At 36.5% G+C, this 10,698-nt stretch overlaps 1 long non-coding RNA gene across 1 annotated transcript in view; it reads left to right on the plus strand.

The window, feature by feature from the left end:
• The window catches only part of LOC116419257, a 28,483-nt gene extending 18,127 nt beyond the window's left edge, over positions 1-10,356 (plus strand). Inside the window, exon 3 of the long non-coding RNA XR_004229517.1 lies at positions 10,056-10,356. This is a non-coding gene — a long non-coding RNA (uncharacterized LOC116419257). The remainder of the gene's footprint in view (positions 1-10,055) is intronic.
• The last annotated feature ends 342 nt before the right edge of the window (positions 10,357-10,698 follow it).

Below are 10,698 nucleotides of genomic sequence, written 5' to 3' on the forward strand. Positions count from 1 at the left end.
ACCTTCTCTTCTTTGATATTTACATGCATTTCCTAATCTAATTACAAGGAATGGCTTCAAGGTCTCATAATTTATTAACTGCTGGATCTAAGAAAGAAGAGCTTCCAATGGGATGGAATCTGAGCCTTTATAGATAAATATCTTGAATTTCAGGGAAAAGGAGAAATTGAGCAGAGATCTTCTGTAGAATAAGCAGAAAATAAATCTGGACATGACTTTGAAGAATTGCTTGTCTACTCCTCCCCTCCCCATTTGGCAGATGTGAAGACAGACTCAAGGTCACGCAGCGAATTTCAGAATTAAGCTCTGAATTGTGTCTCTTGGTCTAATGAACTTTGTAATAGAAGATACTACTTTCTAAATGTCTGCATTGTCTCCTCTCCTTTCCTTTTTTCTACTAATCATCCTGAGGATTCAAAAACAGCATGGAGATGTAATAGGAGTAAAACAGAAGGATCTCTCCTCAAACTGCTTTGTGAACAGTGAGTAGAAAAGAATCTCCTTGAGGACAGGGTTTCTCTCACTTCTGTGTTGGTAGCCTCAATACTTATTATACTGGGTTCTTAATAAAAGTTTGTTTATTGCTTGATTTACTGAGAAAAAACACAAACTAATGGGGGAAGGGAATTAACATTTACTAAATGCTTACTATGTGCCAGACATTGTGCTCAAAGCTTTATAAATATCATTTTGCTTTCAATAATCCTGGGATGTAGGAACTATCACTATTTCTTCTTTTACAGTTGAGGAAACTAAATCAGACAGTGGTGAAGTAAGTTTTTCTGCATCATCCCACTAGTACATGCATATGCCCTAATTTGAATTCAGTTATTCCTGACTTCAGGTTCAGTGATCTACTACTACTACTACTACTACTACTACTACTACTACTACTACTACTATTACTACTATTATTACTACTACTACCACCACCACCACTACTACTATTATTACTACTAGCATTGAATTTTTGCATTTGTAAGACCATAGATTTATAGACTTAGAGTGAGAAGAGATCTCAGAAGCTTCCTAGTTCAACTCCTTCCTTTTATGAGGAAACTTAGCCCCAGAGAAATGAAATGATTTTCTCAACATCACATTGTCTGAACACTGCTCCTCTGATGTCAATTATAACACTGACTGAAATCAGTCAGGTTATTGGGTTTAAAGTTATAGGATGTATGTGAACAAGAGGAATTTTCTGGATTTGTCTGTATTGCCTTTGGGAGCCAAACTTTGGTGCAAAAAGCTTATGACTGAGAGAAAGTATGGGAAGGTGTGGGATTGTGACCTGCTTGTGGCGCCAACTGCCAAGTGACCTTGGCCAAGACTGATATCTTGTTTGTACTTCAATCAGCCCAGCTGGTAAACTGGGCACTGAGTGGAAGTCTTTTCTGAAAGCCACATCTACCACCAGAGCCAAACTTTCCCCAGGAAAGAAGAAACTTCTGTAGAATCCAAAGGAGGCCACGTCCCTTCCTAATCTCCTTACATGCTTCCATCTGGGCTGTTCCTGAGGCTGGATAAGAAAGAACAGAGCTCCCAACTCCTTCCCATTAGCCAGCTCCAAGCCTGCTTTGCTGCCAAAGCTACGTGTCTCCTTGGGCTCTTACATATCAGCACAAACATCTGCCTGCTTACCTGTAGCAGCCCAGAAGGTAGACCTTGCCAGGACTATTGTCTATAATCTCCAAGCCAGGATTCATTGGCAAGGTCTTATACTGGGGACTGCTTAGCATCATGGGTCCTGGAAAGAAAGGGGCAGCTGAAATGGCCAAGGCAGACACATTAATTTACTCCAGTACTGCCAAGGGAGGAGTCATTCAACTGCAAATATTGACCAAGTCCGACAAGACCAGACACATGCAATAAATAAGAGTGAAGGAGAAATCTAGCATATTAAAATATCATTGCTACAAAGCTAGCCTCCTACTTCATTTGTTAATTAGCAGCAAGAGGAGAAGGAAAGTAGCAAAGTACAGAGGAAGGATCACTGGAGTTGAAGTCAAAAGAGCTGGCTTCAAATCCCGGGTGTGCCCCTTATCCTCTGTGGAACTTGTAAAGTGAAAATGTTGCCCCAAATGACCACAAAAGTCCATTCTAGTTCTATGTGTATTGTAATATCACTACTAAGGTAATTTTTTTAGCCCTGAATTGATAGACTCTCTGAGAAAAATGTAAAATGTAAAATGAGGAGGTTAGAACAGATGGTTGCTGAGGTCCCATACAAAGCCAAATATCTTTTTAAGACAATTCCTTCAAACTCCAAGTCTTATTTTTTGCCATTATGTAAAACTTTATTATAATAATAGCTAGAATTTACAAAGCACTTTTAAGATTGCTTTTAGGAAGTATACGTTTTTAAGGAGTATACATTTTTTAAAGAAGTATACATTTCCCATGTAAAAAAAAATTGTCCATGTTCAAATAGTTTGTCCATGTTGAATTCCTTAAAATTGCTCTTTGCTATTGGCTCTTATATATTAAATTTTGTTAAGTTTGGATTTTGTTGACAGAAAGTTCTGAAATTCTGCAAGTTCATTGAATATCTGTTTTTTTCTCATTGAAGATTATAGATAATTTTGCTGGATATGATATTTTTGGCTGCTGGCCTAGTTCTTTTGCTTATCTGTGGTTATGATTTTAAGACCTGTGCTCTTTTATTTTAGCTGCTGCTAAATCTTATATAATTCTAATTGTAGCTCTAGCATACTTGAATTGTTTTTTTTTCTTGTTCTTGCAAATTTTTCTCTTTAATCTGGGGGTTTCAAAATTTGGCAATAATATTCCTGTGTGTGTTCCACAAAGGATCTCTTTGAGGTGGTGATAAGTGGATTTTTTTTTCTATTTCTACTTTCTCTTCCTATTCTATCACTCCAGGACAATTTTCTAGGATTATTTCTTGCATTATTGTGTCAAGGTTGTGTTTTTGATCACTGCTTTTTGGCAGTCTTGTGTAAGTCATATAATCTCTGTGACATTAGGTTTCTTTTGCTGTAAATTATAATTAATTATTTTTCTCAAGGGGCTGTTATAAAGACCAAAGACATAATTCTAGATAATAAACACTTAAATACCTATTATATTCAGTCATCAGATAGATCAGGATTTGGAAAATAAATCTTCAGTTCATAGATGAGCCTGCTAAAGTTTGGGGTTTTCATAACCAGTGGTTACCAATGGAACCATCAGTTCACAGTTCTTCATGTTACAATTTGTTGGGTCTTCACAAATGAGGAAACACCTACAGGGATGAAATCACAGACTTGAAACACAGTCCCTTCTAGGAATGGGCAACTACCATTTGCCTGATCTTGTTGACATAAGTGAAGAACATGATTCCTGCAGAAGGTACTTTCTTTACATGATAATTCAGAGACCACCATCTCTAACTAGCCTGTGCTGTGTGAGGTACTCTACTGTCCATTTGCATCCCTGGAGGGTCATTGTTCCTGAGTCCTGTATCCTTCCTTGTACCCCTTTTGGGGCACTTGAGGGTCTCTGCAACAGAAGGTCAGATTTTGCTTTTAAAAAGAATGGTCCTCATATCTAACTCAAAGGATTTGACATTTACAGCTCTAAATTGATATATTGAAATATGTCCCAGACATAGCACTATCTACAGTAGAAGCAGAGATAGACAGGGAATAGTGCAGAGCTTGTTCACAATATGTTTGCAGCCAAATGCAGAGAAAGATGTAGGAACAGATAACTATAATGAAAGGGGGAGTGAGAGAAGAAGGAAGAGAAGATTTGGACGAATGGACCATGAGATGTAAAAGATGTATTATGATAGGATAACAAACTTTTAGGGTCTGATGGGAGAACTCTGGATACCACAGAAAAGGAGATCGCTTTTTATCTTCACAGAAAAGATAAATGAGTAACTCCTTGCTTTTCTCTTGCCCCAAAGGAACTTAATGCAGATATCAGAACTCGCCAATCAACGTAATAAAGACAGAATGCACCAGGCAGTGTTGGCAATAGTGGAATCTTTCTTAGTGGTACTCTTACCATTTGACTTCCAGAATCACCCTAGCAACTACTTTCTGTTTTGTTGTGATGAGAAGGATACTTATAAGGCTGAGTTTTTACTGATAATGGAAGGATTGTTGACATCTCTGAGCTTGCATATTATTGGAAGCACCACATCAGATAAAGGAGAAAGGGAAATTGAAATACAGGGAGAGAGAAGAAAGGGAAGGATTGTTCTATTTTGCTAAACTGAGGAAGTGAAAGTTAGAGAAGTGATAGGTAGAGATAAGTACTCTCTTCTCTTTCTCTAACTAGTAGGATGAAAGCTTCTTGAGAGCAGAGTTTGGAAGTTTGTTTTCGTTTCTAGAAACTGAGTCCCCCTCATCTGTCAAGATCCAACTCAAGCATCACTTTGGTAAATGAAGTCTTTCCTGATTCCCCCCAGCTCTTAGGGCTCTCCATCAGAAGCCACGTTGTATTTAACTACTTTGCATTGATTTGTATATATTCTCTAAATTTATCCTAAACATGGAAAGCCTCTATGCCTCTAAAAATCTCCCTGTAAGTGCAAATTCTTTGGAAGTAGGAATTGTTTCATTCGTTATATATGTATGGCCAGTGCCATAGCACAGTGCCTGACACCTAGTTGTTGAACAATAAAATGTTTATTTGTTGATTAATCGATTGATTTGATCTTTGTAGTTCTTTGCATTTAAAAGGGGCTTTATAAATTTTTATTGAATTCAACTGGATGTCCAACAACAATTGGAATAGAAGTATATGTAGTCAAGAGGTCCTGAGATGAGAATAGAAAGGTCTTTAGTTAGAAGTACAAATCACAAAGAAAAGAAATAATCAATTTAAACTTTGTCTTCCCCTATTTTTAAAGGATTGCTTCACCTTAAAAATCCTATATAATCCTATATGTTAAGAATCCCATACATGGATGAGGCTCACTGATAAGCTAGAAACTATATTTAAGATTAAAATATTGCCATGGTTTCTTTTAATGTCTCCTTTATTTCCAGATTTATCTTTTTCTAGCCATTGTATACAGCCTTTGTTACAAAGAATAAAAAAGAAAGAGGGAGAAAATAGCAATTCAAGGAAAACCAAGGAACTTATTCACTAAGACTGACAATATGTGAGAATTTATATCCATAGCAACTCCACAATTGCAACTATGAGAAGGGAAGAGGTTGGGGCAGCTAGATAGTGCAGTGGGTGGGGTTCTAGACCTGGAATCAAGAAGATCCAATTAGTTTTGAGTTCAAATCTGGTCTCAGATACTTACTAGCTTAGATGTGTGACTCTGAACAAGTCATTTAATTTTAATTGTCTCAGTTTCCTCATCTGTAAAAGTGAAATGGAGAAGGAAATGGTAAACATGTTAGCATATTTACCAAGAAAACCCCAAATGGAAGGGAGAAGAGTTAAACATAACTGAAATGACTGAATTGACCAAAAATGTACCAAGACTGTATTAAGAGCTTTACAAATATCGTCTCATTTTATCCACACAAAAATCTTGTGTTGCAGGTGCTATTATTATACCCATTTTAAAGTTAAGGAAACTGAGGTTAAATGACCTGCTCAGTGTCATACAGAGAATAAGTATCTGAAGTCTGATTACACTCAGGTCTTCCCAAATACATGGCTAGATCTCTGTCCATTGTGCCATCTGGATGTGGGAAAAAAAAAGGTGGAAGGCTGGTCACGTAGACTAGAGCTAATGTTGAAAGCCCTGAATGGCAGGATTTTCAGTTTATATTTTATTTTTAAGCAGGGTTTTAAGAAGAAGAATGACATGAGAAAATATTTTGTAAAGTTATTTTATTTGTGAATTTCTCTTTTAAGTGTAAGCATTTTTTTAAAAATAATTTTTCTTTTTGAACTCCATTCCACTCTCTCCTCTGCCTAATTCAATCTAGACAAACTCATCATTATCCCATTGAAGTTATATACTTGGTAAGCTCTATTCTCTCCCTGCTAGAAGGCAACAAAGACACTCATTCTAAAATCAATTTATACACAATTATATTTATATTTCTCTGGCCTTATTTCTTCACATCCACATTTATACAAATTCATAGAAAACCAGGACAGGATCCCCTAGATCAGGGTTTGGGAAGTCTGGCCCATGAGCTATTTAAGACCCATGAAATCATTTGAACTGGCCCTGCCAAGGTGATGATGAGCTGAAAGGTAAGTAAAACTTCCCACTGCTTGAGTTTTTAAGTGGATAATTTTTATGACCCACAATTGATGTCATAAATATTCAAATGAGTCTTGACAGAAAAAAGGTTCCCCACCCCTACTTTAGATCAGAACTTATTAAATTAGGGTCATATCTCCATATGGCATTACATAACTGAATGTGATTGTTGTGAAATTGTGATTAATATCAGTAAATATTTGATTTGTATATCCATTTTATATACACATAAAAATTTCTTGTGTAAAAAAGGGATCATAAATGAAAAAAGTTTAAGAAGCTCTGCTCTAGAGTAGTGGCGTCAAACTCAAATAGAAATGAATTACTGTGGGCCACTTATTGACTTAGAAAACCACAAATGAACATTTTTGTTTTATTGTATTTTGTATATTTTATTTCCCAATCACATTTTAATCTAGTCCCCATATTTGATACCTTTGCTTTGGACTTTCCAGACCTGAACAACCATTCTCTCTACATTCCTAAGAAATGATAGGGGCAGCAAGGTGGTGTAGTGGATAGCGCACCAGCCCTGAAGTCAGGAGGACCTGAGTTCAAATTGAGCCTCAGACTCTTAACACTTCCTAGCTGTGTGACCCTGGGTAAGTCATCAATTGCCTCAGGAAAAAAAAAGAAGAAAAAAAAGAAAAGGAGAAAAGAAAAAGAAAAAAAAAAAGAAAGTTACTGAGACAGTCTCTCCTACTTTTGGAAAGCTCCCAATGTCCAGTTTTCTTCTACCTTTGGTAAACTTCCCACAGCATTTCATTTAAGCAAACATTTTCTACTCAATAACAACAATCCTGGATGTTTTTCATTAAATTAATTGTAAAAATGATGATTCCTGCCCTCTTCATTCAGTCAATGAGAATTCAGTTAATGAGAGTCAATGAGAAGCTAGTGGTTAAGTCTTAGGAAATTGTTCTCTAGTTCCCTTTTGATCTTTTCCCACTGAAGTGGTCTGCTACTTTATACAAATACTCAGAATGTGACAACATCAGTTTATCTTTATTCGGAGATAAAAGTTGATTTAAAAATACAGACAAAACATAAACAGAGTTTAAATAGAGCATTGAAATTCCCAAGAAGCAGTTGACCAGGCATTGAAGAGAAGGGAAAGGGAGTAGAGAAGTGAACTTTACCATCTTACAACCCAGCAAACAAATACATCCAAGCAAATAAATCACTCCTCAAGGCAGAGAAGTTTCTTCATTGTTACCTCCAACCTGGAAAGTCCCCAATTTCTTTTTCAATTACAAATCAGATTACCTTATTACTCAACCTATTTTGTATCCTGCATAAAAATCTGTCTCCCTCTGTATTTGGGATCTAGCTGAGGAGGCTTAGTCATAATTTGTTATGCAACTGGTTTGCATTGCTTAATAAAATGATATGCCCAGAAACTCAAGGAGAAATAAAGGCAGAGAAGTCTCCAATTATTCATGATTTTATTCAGTTAAGAGTAGCAGCATTTTTCTTGCTAACAGCTTATCAGCCCTGCATTTCTCTCCTTTCCCCCTAGAGCAAAACTTTAGGGACTTTCCTTGTTCATCAAGGTTTCTGCTTCCCATGATTCTACAATCCCACCTATCACCTGGGAAAATTACACTTCCCAACAGCTCACTTGCTAATAAAGGGCTGCACTTAGTTTTCAAATTATGAGTCCTTTTCCTGAAGTCACACATATCAGAAGTAGCTGGCTCTATGGCTTTGGGCAAACCATTTTTTAACTCCTTGGAGTTTAATGTTCCCACTGAGTAAGCAAAGGTGTTGAACTAAATGATCTCTAATGGCACTTTCAAACTTTAAAATTATATAGCTCTACAATTCTAAGTAAGCTATTTCTGTATGATATGTAGTCACGAAGGCGCTATTTAATACAAGGTTTTGAATCACCTGAAGTCTGGCTTCAAACACTAGGATCAAAGGTTAGGAAAAGTGAAAGTGGCTCATCTGAATGAAGAAAAAAGATACAGTGTTTTGTTGTAGCCATTCATTTATTTATTTGTTGATTCTGGATTTAGGACTCTTTTTCTATATCACTGTTGCCTCTTTTTTTTTCTCCCCCAAAACCGTTGAGGTCTTTAATAGCACATTCATTATAATAAAATTCCACAAAATTTGTATTCTTCTTGGAGTTTACAACAGGATTTTATCTACATTCCTTTAAAAAATATTTTATTTTAAATTTATAGAATAAACAAGCATTTCCATAGCATAGTACAATAAAAAGGTGATTGCACATGAAATTCCAAGTGTATTATATATAACTTGCTATTCCTTTAAAATATATTAAAATACCATGCAAATTTTTCCCTTTTTTTCTTCTCTCCCCTCTAGAGATGGCTGCTTCTGTTTTTGTAAACTAATCTTAAAACTCTAAATTATCCCTCTGCCCTTGCAGTGAGGAAGAATATAATGAAAGGACTAAGTCGTTTCCTTTCTTTGGGTTCCAGTTTCCTCATTTCTCAATTGAGGAGATGAATTTAACCATCTCTCAATTGTACTAGATGATTTCAAGACACCTTCTGGTTTCAAAGTCTATGAATGCTCAATTTTTCTAAGCTTTTCTAATGCTAATTATCTTTACACCATCATCCCTGCTGCCCTCTCAGTTTATACCTGCAGGTTCCTTTCATCACTGCCTGTATCAGCTCATTCAAAGCTGTCATCTCTCCTCTACTTCCATACCTTCAACTTTAGAGTCTTTATCTGGCTCTGAGTCTCTTTCCCAGCTCTGGATTCCTCCACAAGACTTGGAAGCCCCCCAGTCCAGCCTCAGATTAACAGGAACCCCTGTGAAATATTCATTATCAATGTCACTAGCCATCTGTCTTTCATTTTATGAATTCATCGTACAGGGACAAACCATTTCTGACTATTAACTGTGACAAAAGCCAGATATGAAAGAGTTATAAGACTCAGGAATTAGTATTTATATTTGGTATCAAAATCTTTACTGTGCAGTAAAAAATACAAGAGAGCATCAAAATATATGACATGATAGTGAATTGTAGAAAAAAGTCACAAGAATTGGAATCAGGAGATGGAGGTTCCAATCTCAGCTGTTTCACCAAATCAGTGTGTGACATTGGACAAACCACTTCCCCTTGCTGGTGTGACATTTCTTCATCTTTAAATTAAAGATTGTTTCCTAAAAAGGCAGATGGAATGGTGTGATTGAATTTGGAGATGAAAGATCATAGAAGCACAGACTTAATATTGCATGAGACCTTAGTGATTATTGAGACCAATTCCATCATTTGATGGATGAAGAAATGAGATCCAATGAAAATCTAAGGGATCTTAGATTAGGAAGATTAATTAGATTAATCCTGAGATTAGGAAGACTTCCGATCCCCAATTTTTTTTGCAGGTGAGAGGAATGAGGACCAGAGAGGTGAAATGTTCAGTGTTACAGAGAGCAAATGAAAGATCAGTTCTTGATATTACCATTATACCGGGAATGTTAGCTGGAAGAGCTGGAAACTAAATGTCAGAGCTGGGAGGCTCTGTAGAATATAGAATGTCAGAACTTTGAGGGGCTTGAATAGAGCATGTCATAACTGGAAGGAAACCTGTCTAGTTCCAATCTATCAAGCAACCATTTATTAAAAATCTACTATAAGTAAAGCAGACTGGGTCTGTAAAAGTAAATTCTAAATAATTCCTCCCTTCAAGGAACTTATATAAAAAATATAAACTTTTTTTTTGAGGGAAACAATCATACCACATACTCTTAGAATGCCTTGATCACTTCTGGGCCCATTTTATAAACTGACAATGTACTTTTGCAGTAACATGAAGTGTCTTGGCGTAGTACCATACTTCCTAACTGACATATATTTTCTGATGTACCCTACTTTAGAATCACACTCCATATCGGGAAAACCTACTTCGTGGAGAGTCTGGGAATCACAAAGGCCTATTCGAATTTGTCAAACATCAGTCAGGACAGCGGTAGTCACAGGGTGGATTTGGAGAGGAGGAAAATCAGCATGATGGAGTACTGAGGATGCTGGATGCAACACAGGGGAATATCTTCCAGCTCTGGTGCTTAGTAGTTATTGAGTTTCAGGCAAGTCACCTCACCTGCATACAGTCAGTGCTCAATAAGCTTTCACTAAATAAATGAACAAAGTAGTATACATTATCTTCTTTGAGCTTCATAATAATATTCTAGAGGCAGTGTAACCTTATGGATAGAACATCTATGTGGGAGTTAGGAAGTCTTGGGTTTGTATCCTTCTTCATTTAAACTAAACTGAATGTGTGACTCAGGATAAGTCACATCTCAGTGTATTCTCTGTGAATATAAATTGTAATGTCAGTAAAGGGAGTTTCTCCATTCCTTCAATCAGTGAAATCCCATGTTCTATCTCCCAACAATTAAATAATCCTCTGAGGAAGAACACACTATCAACTTTATAGAATCCTACGACCGTAAATCATGAGATCTTACAGACCATCCAATCCACCCTTGTACCATTCCATTGCATTTTGGGAATCTT

Source organism: Sarcophilus harrisii, chromosome 5, assembly GCF_902635505.1.
Source record: "Sarcophilus harrisii chromosome 5, mSarHar1.11, whole genome shotgun sequence".
In the NCBI taxonomy this organism is placed as follows: domain Eukaryota; kingdom Metazoa; phylum Chordata; class Mammalia; order Dasyuromorphia; family Dasyuridae; genus Sarcophilus; species Sarcophilus harrisii.